Genomic DNA, 11,969 nt, shown 5'->3' with positions numbered 1-11,969 from the left:
TTTTTCTCTTTGCATATCAGTTCTAGATGTTTCTATTGGCATATCATCAAGCTTACTGATTCTTTCCTTATTTGAATCCAATCCATTCATGAGCTCATCAAAAGCATTCTTTGTTTCTGTTATGTTTTCAATTTCTAGCATTTCCTTTTCATTCTTGCTTAGAGTTTCCATGTCTCTAATTATATTACCCATCTGTATATTTTTATTATTGTGTTAAGATCATTTATCATGAGATCCAACTTCTTAACAAATTTTTAAGTGTACACTTGCATATTGTCAACTATAGGCACAGTGCTATACAGCACACCTCTAGAGTTTATTCATCTTGCATAAGTGAAATTTTATACCTGCTGAATAGCAACTCTGCACTTCTGCCTCCCTCGGGCCCTGGCATTCAACCATTTAATTTTTTGCTTCTATAAGTTTGACTATTTTACATACCATATATAAGCAGAATCATGCAGTAGTTGTCCTTCTGTGACTGGAGTATTTCACTTAGCATGATGTCCTCACTATCCATCCATGTATTGTTGCATATGGTAGGATTTCCATCATTTTTAAGGCTGAAAAATATTCCAATGTAAATATATACCACATTTCCTTTATCTATTCATTTGTAAATAAACATTTAGGTTGTTTCAACATCTTGACTATTGTGAATAATGCTGCAATGAATATGGGAGTGCAAATCTCTTAGAGATTCTGGTTGCAATTTTCTTGGATAAGTACCCAAAAGTGGTATTGCTGGATCATAGGATAGTTCTATTTTTCAATTTTTTGAAAAACCTTCATACTATTTTTCATAATGGCTGCACCATTTTACATTCCAACCAACCATGTCCTAGGGTTTTGATTTCTATACGTCCCCACCAACACCCATTTTCTTTTATTTTCTTTTGTTTTTTTAAATCATAGCCATCTTAATAAGATGTGTTGTGATGTCTCATTGTGGTCTTGATTTGAACTTCCCTGATAATTAGTAATGTCAAGCACCTTTTCATATAGCTGTTGGCCATTCAAATGTCTTCCTTGGACAAGTTTCAAGCCTTCTGCCCATGTTTTAATCAGGTTGTTTTTAAGCTATTGAGTTGGAGGAGCTCCCTATATATTTTGGGTATTAACCCATTATCAGATATATGGTTTGCAAATATTTTCTCCCATTCCATGGGTTGCTTTAACTCTGTCGACTTTTTCCTTACACCTTTTAGCTATTGTGAATAATGCTGCTTTGAAGATAGGTTTTACAAGCATCTTTTCAAGTTCCTGGTTTCAATTCTTTTAGGTATGTATCCAGAAGTGGAATGGCTGGATCATACAGTAATTCTATTTTTGATATTTTTGAGGAACTGACATACCATTTTCCATAGCTGCTGCATAATTTTACATTCCATTCATTAATGCACAAGGGTTCCTATTTCTCCAGATGCTTCTCAATACTTATTTACTTAAAAAACAAAAAAAAAGCCAGTCATCACAATGGGTGTGAAGTGGTATCTCACTGAGGTTTTGATTTGCATTTCCCTAATGATTACTGATGTTGAGCACCTTTTCATTGGCTTATTGGAAATTTGTATAACTTTATAGAAGAATTGCCTATTCAATCTCTTTCATCATTTGTTTAAGAATGTATACATAAAATACTTCCCCTGTAACTACACTATATCCTTGACGAATCTCTGCTGGACCGTTCAGTAGTGACTGCAAGGATTTGTCTTCAAAGCAACTTTTCCTCATTTTACAGGTTTGGGAATGCTATCACATGAACTATAGAAAATAACTTTTTTCCTTAAGAATACAAAAATTCATTTAGAGATGTCTCCTCAAATTCAGAAAAACCCATTTCTTCAGCTCCTTCTATCAGGACTCCATGTCAATCTCAACCACTTCATTATTGCCCTGAAGCGTTGCTTCTGTCAGGTTGTCTTTATTTACATCTTCAATGTCTGCCAGATCAATAAGTGGTAAAAGATTCCTCCAGTACCGAAAGGTATTATACTGCGAAAATTCATTGAGCTGTCACGGTGCAGGCCCCCCATCTCCCCGTGGGGGCTCTGAGCAACCCATTCTGTTGTCGCCACCACCCGTTGAGATCCGAGCACCTACGCGGCTGCTCCCCTACGAGGCAGGGCCGCATGGGTGGCTGCAGGAGCAGCGGCTCGCCCATCTGGAGGACACGGCCCTCACGCTCTGTGCCACCTGGAGCGCACATGTCTCCACCGTCGCAGCGCTTGCTGAGGGAAGCCCAAGACTCAGTCATAACCCCCACATCAATTTTGCGCTTTGGGGGCAGCTCCGGGACGCCGAGGGGCTGCCCGAGATGCAGGGCCCCTCAGAGGCAGGATCCAGAGCGGTAGCAGAGGCGGCCGTGGCTCCTCGGGAAAGCAGCAGAACAGGAGCCTCTTCTAAAACATGTGTAAGGTCAGCGGCTGGGCAGCGCGCCGCTTGCCATTGGCCCAGGAGGCTTGAGTGGAGCCCACCTAATGCGGGATGCCTAGCTGCGGGGTTCAAGGGCCAGAGCCGAGCTGGCGAGGTAAGACGAGGACTCAGTCGAGGAGAGGCGGTGGCAGGAAGGTGGAAAGGGCAGAAGGGGAGGGGCGGGGCGGGGCGGGGCGGCCAAGACGGCGCAGCGTTGTGTGCTGCCTTCACCGCTGAGGTGCCCTCATTGTTTCATTGGTTTGTTTTTTGGCTTTGCTTTTGAGTTGTAGGAGTTCTTTATATATTCTCAATACTAGCCCCTTCTAAGCTATATGCTCTGCATATATTTTCTCCCACTCGATGGGTTGCCTCTTTACTCTGTTGTTGGTGTCCTTTGATGCACAAACGCTCTTTATTTCATGTAATGTAGTCAATTTATCCATTTTTTTCTTCTGTTGTCTATGCTTTTGATATCATATTCAAGAAGTCATTTCCAAATCCAATGTCATGAAGGTTTCCCCCTATATTTTCTTCTGAAAGTTTTATAATTTTAGCTCTTATGTTTAGGTCTTTGATCCATTTTAAATTAGCTTTCATGTATGGTGTTGAGTCCAGTTTCATTCTTTTGCATGTGGATATCCAGTTTTCCCAACACCATTTGTTGGAAAAATGTCCTTTCCCCATTGAATGGTTTTGGCACCCTTTTGGAAAATCATTTGCTCCTAGATGGAAGGCTTTATGTTTCTGGGCTCTCTATCCCATTCCCTTGGTCTATGTGTCTATCTTTATGCTGGTACCACACTCTTGATTACTGTAGTTTTGTAGTATGTTTTGAAATCAGGAGGTGTATACATGGTTGCTTTTAAATGTCTTCATTTCCCTAAGAGGCTCACCGCTGTTTCTACGCTGGGCCTTAGCTGTTATACTGTAATCTTCAATCAGTAATCTCTTGCATCCAGGCATCTGGTGGGTTTTCACTAGCCATGCCCTCAGCTTCCTATTCCTTCCCTTAGCCTGAGATCCAAGCTGCTTTGGGCACTTTGAACTCTGAGTTAAGCATCACAGATATCATTCCTTCATACAGTGCACAGACAGGTTAGAAGATAGCAAATTCAGTCCACCCAGCTCTCTCTACTTCACAAAAAGTAACTGAGGATCAAACCACTGCTTCTCTCAACTGCACTGTGCCATACTGGGCAGGGATGGAGGAAGGGCAAGTAAAGTTTCCACTAAATTTCCTGACATTTTAAACATGGCTTTTTCTTGATTAAGTATTTGCATGATTGCTGTAGATGTTCGACTGATTTCCAGAGCTCCTATAAAGTTATTTTAGTCAGTCTTATAAATGTTTATTTAATGTTTCTGTGGGGGAATGAGGGCCTGGAACTTCCTAGTCTGCCATCTTTCTGATGTCTCTCTCCTGTAAGCGTTTGGTTAGATTCCAGAGTTCTTAAAAAGTTAATTCTGACAGTTTGTGCCAGCTTAATTTTTGATTTTGTAGAAGGACATACTTTTAGCGTTCCCTACTCTGCCAGTTTTTCTGTATTGACTTATCCTTTTATTATTGATTTGTATGTGTTCTTTATATATTTTTGAAACCGTCCTTTCTCAGATATACATATTCCAAATGTTTCCCCTCAGCCTGTAGTTTACCTGTTTACATTCTTAATGATATATTTTGATGAATAAGATTTTAATTCTGGTGAAGTCCAATTCACCAATATTTTCTTTTATGATTAGTGCTTTTTGAGTCCTGTGAAGTCCTTGTTCCTCTAAGATTAGGAATATAGTCTCCTATATTTTCTACCAGGGGCTTTTATTTTAGCTTTTATTTTTAGCTTTTATGTTTAGATAATAAGCAATCTCAAATTAATTGTTGTGTGCGATGTAATGTGGGGATCAAGGTACTTTTTGTATTTGCATATCCAATTGTTCCAGCACCATTTGATGAAGACTTTCTTTTTCCTGTTTAATTTCTTTGGTACCATTGACAAATTGTATTGGTCTATTCCTGAACTTACCATTCTGTTCCATTGAGTTCAATTGATGTTTGTTTGTCTGACCATGAGTATCAAAGTGATTGATTACTTAGGTTTATAGTTAGTTTTAAAGTCAGGTAAAGTGTTCCACATTTGTTATTCTATTTGAAGTTTGTTATGGATATTCCAGGTCTTTTGCATGTCTACATAAATTCATATGAGCATAGAGTCTACTAGATAGGGGGATTATTGGTGACTTTTGCCAAAGCTCTTGCAGTGGAGTTTTGGGGGTGGTAGGCTAATTATAGTAGATTGAGGAATGAAGTAGTAAAGAAGTGAAGATGTGAAGTCTCTGAAGAACTTCCCTGTGAGGCATCTCTTCTGCGGGGATGAAGGTAAGAAAAGGGGTTTTTAGGCTAGGAATGGAAAGGTATGGAGGGAGAACATGTAGATTATGAATTGCAATTCTAATCAAACCAGGAACCTAGATATCACCTTGGGCTGAATTGATGGGTTATTCATTCATTCAGGCAAAAAATATGTATTGAGAGACTGAATGTGCCAGATAATGGAGATACAAAGGTGGTTAAAAATAGACGTTGGCCCCTGTCTTCAGGAAGCTTCCAGTCTGGAGAGGGAGGAGGACACACATTAATCAAATGATCCCACAAATGAATGTGCAATTACACAGTGAGAAACATATCTAGTTTGGTATAAGGAAATTAAGTAGAACAACTTATGTGATCGGTGGAGAAACAGAATTTATTAGGAGAATGGAAGACTCCAAACATGCTGTGAAGAACCCCAGCCAGGTAACTACCTCAGGCCTGTCTTTACATATGTTTGATACCACTTAACTCTACTTTTGTTCTTATCCTCCCCAAAGCAATCCTCAAGTTCCTCTATATCTTTGTTCTTTTCTTTTTGTTCATTTTCAAGGTTCATTTCCTATACCATTTTTATTCCATAGCTTTTACAGAGCAGAGAACTCCTTTATAGATCCCAAACCCTCCTTTTTAAATATTTACAGTTATAATCATTTATGACTCCAGAACTGAGAACCCAGAGTGTGGATTTCCCAGGCTATTTATTTTATTCCTAGGAATTATATACAGAAGTCAGAGGGAAGGTAAAGAAGGATGGCAACATGGTGACCAGACAGGTATTTAATAGGTCTGAGTCCTACTTCTGGCTTTGTACAAATTATCTCCAATTTCAAGTAACTAATTTAAACTCTCAGACCTCAAGGTCTCCCCCTTTAAAATAAGGAGCTTCAACTAGATAATTTATAAAGTTAGCATTTTTTCAACTGTCTCTTTTCTCAGCTAAACTAATGTGTTTTAAGCTCTCTCCTCAGCCAAACTATGTAAATACAAAGATTACCTTTTTTGAATAGTGTCTCTAGTGGCTAACACCTTAGCAGGTCATCAGGACACTCCCCAACCCCAAAAAAGTACAAAAAGATTCTGTGATGATCTTTTGAGTATAAGAATCATAAACTTATGGACAGTTGCATGCTTCCTTTGGACCATCTTTCTTCTCATATTCCACCCACCTCCTCTTTTTAAAGGGTCTTGGGGATCATGAAAACTAGCAACAACCTCCTCAGCAGCTACTACTGCCACACCATCACCACCTCCACCACCACCCAAGCAGCTTCACTCTCCAGCACAGAAGGCTTTTCAGCAACAGCTACAATTTGCACCTTCATCAGGCCCTCCACCTTTCCCAATCACTGGGCATTTAATATCATATTTTCTCCACTCTTTCTTTTCAGTTTCATCAGTGCCACTTATGCTCCATCCCCAAGGTAAGTCAGCCTCAACTTTATTAGAAGGGTCAACAGAAGTAAAGCCTACTCATACTCCCCAAAGATGTTGCTTCTTGGCAATTTTTTACCCTTTCAAGAGGATATGATTATTCAAATATAATTGGATAAAATAAGAAAATATGTGGCCCGTTTTAAACTGGGTACCTTGCAGACAAACTGACCATTTATCTGAGCTCCTTTTTCTCATTTTCATTAGATATAATATTGGGTATATGACTATAACACAGCTAAATTCTCTAAAGTAACATATACCCATTAGTCAGCAAATCAGTACCATGCCTCTGCTTCCATATCTATAAACTTAATGATTTGTTTGTAGACCAAGGATTGGACAACTTTTTCTGTAAACAGCCAAGGAGTAAAAAGATTAGGCCAGGGTTTCTCAACTTCAGCAGTATTGAAATTTGGGGCCAGATAATTCTTTGTTGTGGTGGGCTTTCCTGTGCGCTGTAGGATATTTAGCAGCATCCCTAGCTTCCACCCACTAAGTGCCAGTAGCACAAAGCCTCAGTTATGACAAACAAAAAATTTTCCAAATATTGCCAAATATCCCCTACGGGGCAAAAACGCTCCTGCTTGAGAATGACTAGAATAGGCTTTGCAGTCCATATACCCTCTGTCACAACTAGTTAGTAGTGACATTGTAGCACAAAAGCTGCCATAGACAATACATAAACAAATGTGCATGGCTGCTTACCAATAAATTTTATTTATGGAAACTGAAATTTGAATTTCATGTAATTTTCACATGCAATGAAATATTATCCTTTTTTATTTTTTTCAAGAACTAATAAATGTAAAAACCATTCTTAGCTTGTGGGCCACACAAAAAGAGGTGGTGAGCCATAGTTTTCCAACCGCAGTTTTGTTTTGTTTTTTTATTTTAAGAATATATTTTATTTAAACCAATACATCCAAATAATATCATTTCAACACGTGATCACTATAAAGATTATTTATATTTTTACATTATTTTTTAAATAAATCCAATGTGTATTTTACACTTACAACACATCTCAATTTAGATTAACTGCATTTTAAGTACTCGATAGCCATACATCGCTAGTGGCTACCATATTGGGCTCTGATGCCCTAGAATATTTGATTCTAAATATTAGACATACTGCCTTTTAAGAGGCCCTAGTCAATGGGAACATGAGGTCACTTTCTCTTTGAAGGTAAAACCCTGTAACTCCTGTTATTGGTTCAAGCCCACCAAATGATCAACTAAAAGTAAGGTTGAGTTTCCTATCTGGGAAAGAATGTACTAGAAACCCACCATGACAATTTTCCCCCAATTTATGATTAAATTTCTGACAAGCAATTCAAAATGTTTATTTGGCTTTTCCATTTCCTTCTTGCTATTTTGAATAAAATGAATCAATCCCAGAAGGTCTGGTAAACAATGTTTTAGTGTTAACTGAGTTTCTGGATCTACAAAGCTCAGACTTCTGCCTTTCAGACATTGGCCTTGGCATGCCTAAACTAGCCAGATAGCCTTTTTTCTTTCACTTATCAGATATCCAGTATGTGTCAGTTAGTGCAATGTAAATAGAGCCATCTATTAAAATCTACATGTAATTATACTCTACAAAAGATCTACTTTAAAATAGTAAACATATGAGAGCTTATAATTGACATCTCACTATTAAAAAACAGACACAATTTCGCGTATATATCCACATGCATAATAAAATGGTCAATATTCAAGGCAAGTAGTAAAAACACAGGTAGTTCTCACTTTACACAGTTCCAGAATGCATGGATTTCAGATACCATGGTTTAGTTAAATACCAGTCTCCCAACAATACAGTTCACATTTCATTTACCATGGTATATTGACTGTCTGTAATTGAATAAAGTATAAACTTCACTGTTAGCTATTCAGTACATAAATATCTATGTAATAACAGATGTACATCATGATCAATGATCAATGACATCATTTTTTTTAGTCTTTTGGTGCTTGGTCACTGAGCATCCATTCAATACATGTGCAGAGAGCAAAGCATGTGTTTGTGTTGCCTGTTTCTCAGTGATAAACCCACGTGACATTTAACAAAAATGTTTAATGAAAGAGGGAATTGGCCAATTAAGATGAAAGTTCAAGAAAGAAACTAAAAGTGATAATGCTGGAAGTGAAATTCAAATCAAAGGTAAATGGAGTTATAGAAGAAATACCTGACTGTCGGAATGCCAACACTGCCACTGGTTGGACAGGTTTTATATATATATGAAGCCAGACATCATGTAAATATGGAATCTGGTTGTGATGACCAACCCTTGTTTTAGATTGATGGCTTGTGTCTTCATTAGGGACTGTCAGCACACCAAAAGAGTGAGTGGTTTTTTTTTTGTTTTTTTTTTAAGAAACTTCTATATAATCAGGGCAGTGATCTTGAGTAAAAAACACATCTAAGTATCATGTTCATCTCTTATAGTTACACTCAGAAATTGCTTCCTAACCATGATATACATTGTGTACAGGTTTTTAAAATGTCCCTAAACGCACATTATTTTTTTTTAAAAAATCAGTCTGGCCAAACATTTTTTGCCAGAACAATAATCCTGAGAGCCCAAAACTAAAAAACCGGTAAAAGGAAAAACATCCAGATTCTACAAATATTCCAGAATTTGTCTTTAAATGGGAGAAAAATTGTAAAAAACACATGGAGCTTTCTAAAAGGTCTTTAACAAGCCACCTTGGGAGCTCAATTCAAAAACAGAAGTTGATGTACTATAACAGCTGTTTCAGTGCAGCTCCAAAAATTTTTATAAATACAGCCATTTGGAAGGACGATCCTGGATCAGAAGTTTTATTCCTTGTGTATCTACAATTAGGTGTGCATGCCTCATCTCAGTTGTCGTAATTGTCTCTGTAATTTCCTCCTGAGTAGCGGTCATAACCACCCTGGTTTCTGCCACCATAGTCTCTGGACCTTCCATAGCCATAGCCATATCCTCCAGGTCGACTGTCATATCTGCCACTCCCATAGCCCTGGTCCCCACCACCTCTGGAGTAGCCGCGACCACGCCCATGGGCCCCAAAGGCACCCCCTCTGGTTCCGCGGGCCGACTTGCCTGCATGGTCCACACGGATCTGGCGACCATCCAGGGACTCTCCATTCATGGCTCTCATGGCATCTGAGGCATGCTCTGGATTGGTGAAGGTGATGAAGCCAAAACCCCGGGATCGCTGAGTCTCCCGGTCCTTGACAACGACCACCTCAGAAATAGGCCCAAAGCTGCTGAAGTGGTCTTCCAGAGCCTGCTCATCGGTGTTGAAGTTGAGCCCTCCCATGAAGAGCTTCCCCTCTTCAGAGGACATGGCAGTGAATTCGAGTCCTGGAAATTAATGCGTAAAAGGGCCGAAAGGACAGCTACCGCCGAGGAGCGGACAGACTGGGAAGAGTGAGTGTTAAGTCTGGCAAAATTATAACATATCCTCATGTTGACTTTGATCCCACGATTATCTGTGACTGTGATTGCTGTTTTTAGTAATAAATATCACTGCCAATGGTGAAACAATCTTTGGGCAGAAAGTATAAAATTTGCATTCCTCTTTATCCACAATCCTGGTGGAGCCCTGGCCCTAACAATGTTTACCACTTCCTACTTTTCATTTTCACAAATATGGGGTACACGATGACATGCCTTCAACCCATATATTTTCTAGCTAAACCCTACTACATAACAAAGTGGTCCTCAAATTATCCTCACCTTGGGTAATATCCACTCTGGAGCACTGTGAAAACCAAACACAAAGGGACTAAACAAGATAAACAGAGTATGTTCCATTTCTTTTAAACCCATTATCTTGTTTCCATGTGGTTCACTCACAGGTTTTCTGTAGATTTGGTACTGTAGTGCATGAACTAGTGCCAATTCTTATTTTCCAAAGTTTTTAAAAGATTAACAGGACAAACTCTTAGAACTCACCTTGACCTTTTTGCAAGACCTGCCTATCTCTTCCTGAGCTGGTGCTACATGATACTTTTGTTTTTTCACTTGCTGTGTTCTTTCTCCCTAGCATTGCCATCAAAGGGACCTATTTCAGGTAAGATATTCTCTTTCCCCTCTGGCCACTAGCCTGGAACTGAAAGTCCTAAATCTCTGAGCTGTCTTTCCCACTTATACTGTGAACCATAGAGCAGGCCTAAGGGAAGGTTATAAAGAAGGTAAGGTTGGTCTGTATCATCCCAATCTCTTTTAATCTCTTTTCCCTTCTTCTCAGAGACTGAGGGCCTTTTGTTCTCCAGCTTCTTCACAGTCTGCTTTCAAAATAGGATCTGCTCTTGATAATTTATTCCGTAGTGCTAGGATGGTAAATAAATTTTATCTTGCATGCCAACTCTAAATTATTAGTAGCAGCTACCTGAAATGCTATGTAAAGAAAGATTGTGGAGCTGCATCCAGTTGTTTTTAGTTATGAGAAGAAGAATGGGCTACTATAAGAATGAGAATCAACAAATCAATGGCTTAGAGAAATATTATTTCTTTCTTACATGACAGTCCCAATGTAAAAAGTTCAGGTCAGAAGGACAACTCTGTTTCTCAGAGTCATTCAGGGACTTGGTTTCTTTCCAAGTCATTGTATTTCCATCTCATAGGGAATGATCGTCATCTGTGTGGTTGAAGGTGGATAGCCATTATGTCTAGGTTGCAGCTGGTGGGAAGGGGTAAGAGAGTGGAGAGGCAATCATACCCTAAGTCTTAAGACCCAGGCCCAGATGTGGCACACATCACTTCCACTCACATTTCATTGGTTATAACAATCATCTGAATACACATAACTGCAAAGGAGGAGGCTGCGAAATGTATTCTAGCTGGGCAGCCACATGTTAAGCAAAAAGGAGAGATCATAGTTTGGTGGGCAACTAGCAGTCTCTAGGGACTAGGCTTAGCAGGAATATGTGCCAGGATTGTTTAATAGTATCTGCCATGGTTTGGGAGAAAAACTGTGATGTATGAGCTGGTCTTGCCTTATGTGTGGAGTGAAAGTCGTGTTTTCTCCTAGAGGGTTCTGAAGTTTTAGGTCTAATTCAACAGATATTTGTTGAGCATCTCCTATGGGCAAGGCACTGCTGTTAGGTTCTGTGCAAGTACAAAAATAAAATAAACATAGTCCCTGCTTTATCACATATTAAAGAATCAAAGACTGATTTCTAGATAGTCGAATTTCAGACATTAGCTACCAAGAAGGGGCGATACAAGCTTGAGAAATAAGGCCTTCTTGTACCTTGGAAATCACATCACACAGGCACTATACAGCTCTACCTATATATAATTCTAGCTCTATAAAAGTGAGATTGTGGGGTTTCAGAGATATTATCAGGAAATGGACAGAGACAGCACTTGGCAGGGTAAAAGCTACAAACACTAAGGTGAGAAAGGATCAGAATATGGGCAAGGGTTCTAGAGGCAACTAAATGGCATTGGTATCTGGTTAGTCAGCCTATCAGGTAATGTGCAAACTCTCCTCCTCACCAAATTAACATCTGTTTTGGGCCTCCAGGACATGGGAACCCTTGCTTGATAACGGGGTCCTTCTTTTCCTTGCTATCCTAAGTCCTGCTGCCTCTTCCATGCCTTCCCTTACAGGCTTATTTCCTCTAACACTGGTCATTCCTCCAGCATGTCTTATTCCAAAGGTGGACAGGTAAAAAAAAACTTTGATAGAGGAAAAAGTGTGCAAAGATTGGCATTGGAAAGAGGGGATTGAGCCCTGTCTCTTGCTCAATTAC

The 11,969-nt window shown here is 39.3% G+C and overlaps 2 pseudogenes; both read right to left on the bottom strand.

The window, feature by feature from the left end:
* Positions 1-1,857: 1,857 nt before the first annotated feature.
* On the bottom strand, positions 1,858-6,105 carry LOC147911885 (uncharacterized protein C9orf40 pseudogene; annotated as a pseudogene).
* Positions 6,106-8,848: 2,743 nt separating this feature from the next.
* Positions 8,849-9,602, bottom strand: LOC101396074 (RNA-binding protein 3 pseudogene; annotated as a pseudogene).
* Between the last annotated feature and the right edge of the window lie 2,367 nt (positions 9,603-11,969).

This window comes from Ceratotherium simum, chromosome X (assembly GCF_057802395.1).
Source record: "Ceratotherium simum simum isolate JZ-2026a chromosome X, ASM5780239v1, whole genome shotgun sequence".
Taxonomy (NCBI): domain Eukaryota; kingdom Metazoa; phylum Chordata; class Mammalia; order Perissodactyla; family Rhinocerotidae; genus Ceratotherium; species Ceratotherium simum.
The sequence above is the reverse complement of the archived record's forward strand: the minus strand, read 5'-3'. Positions and strand labels throughout refer to the sequence as shown.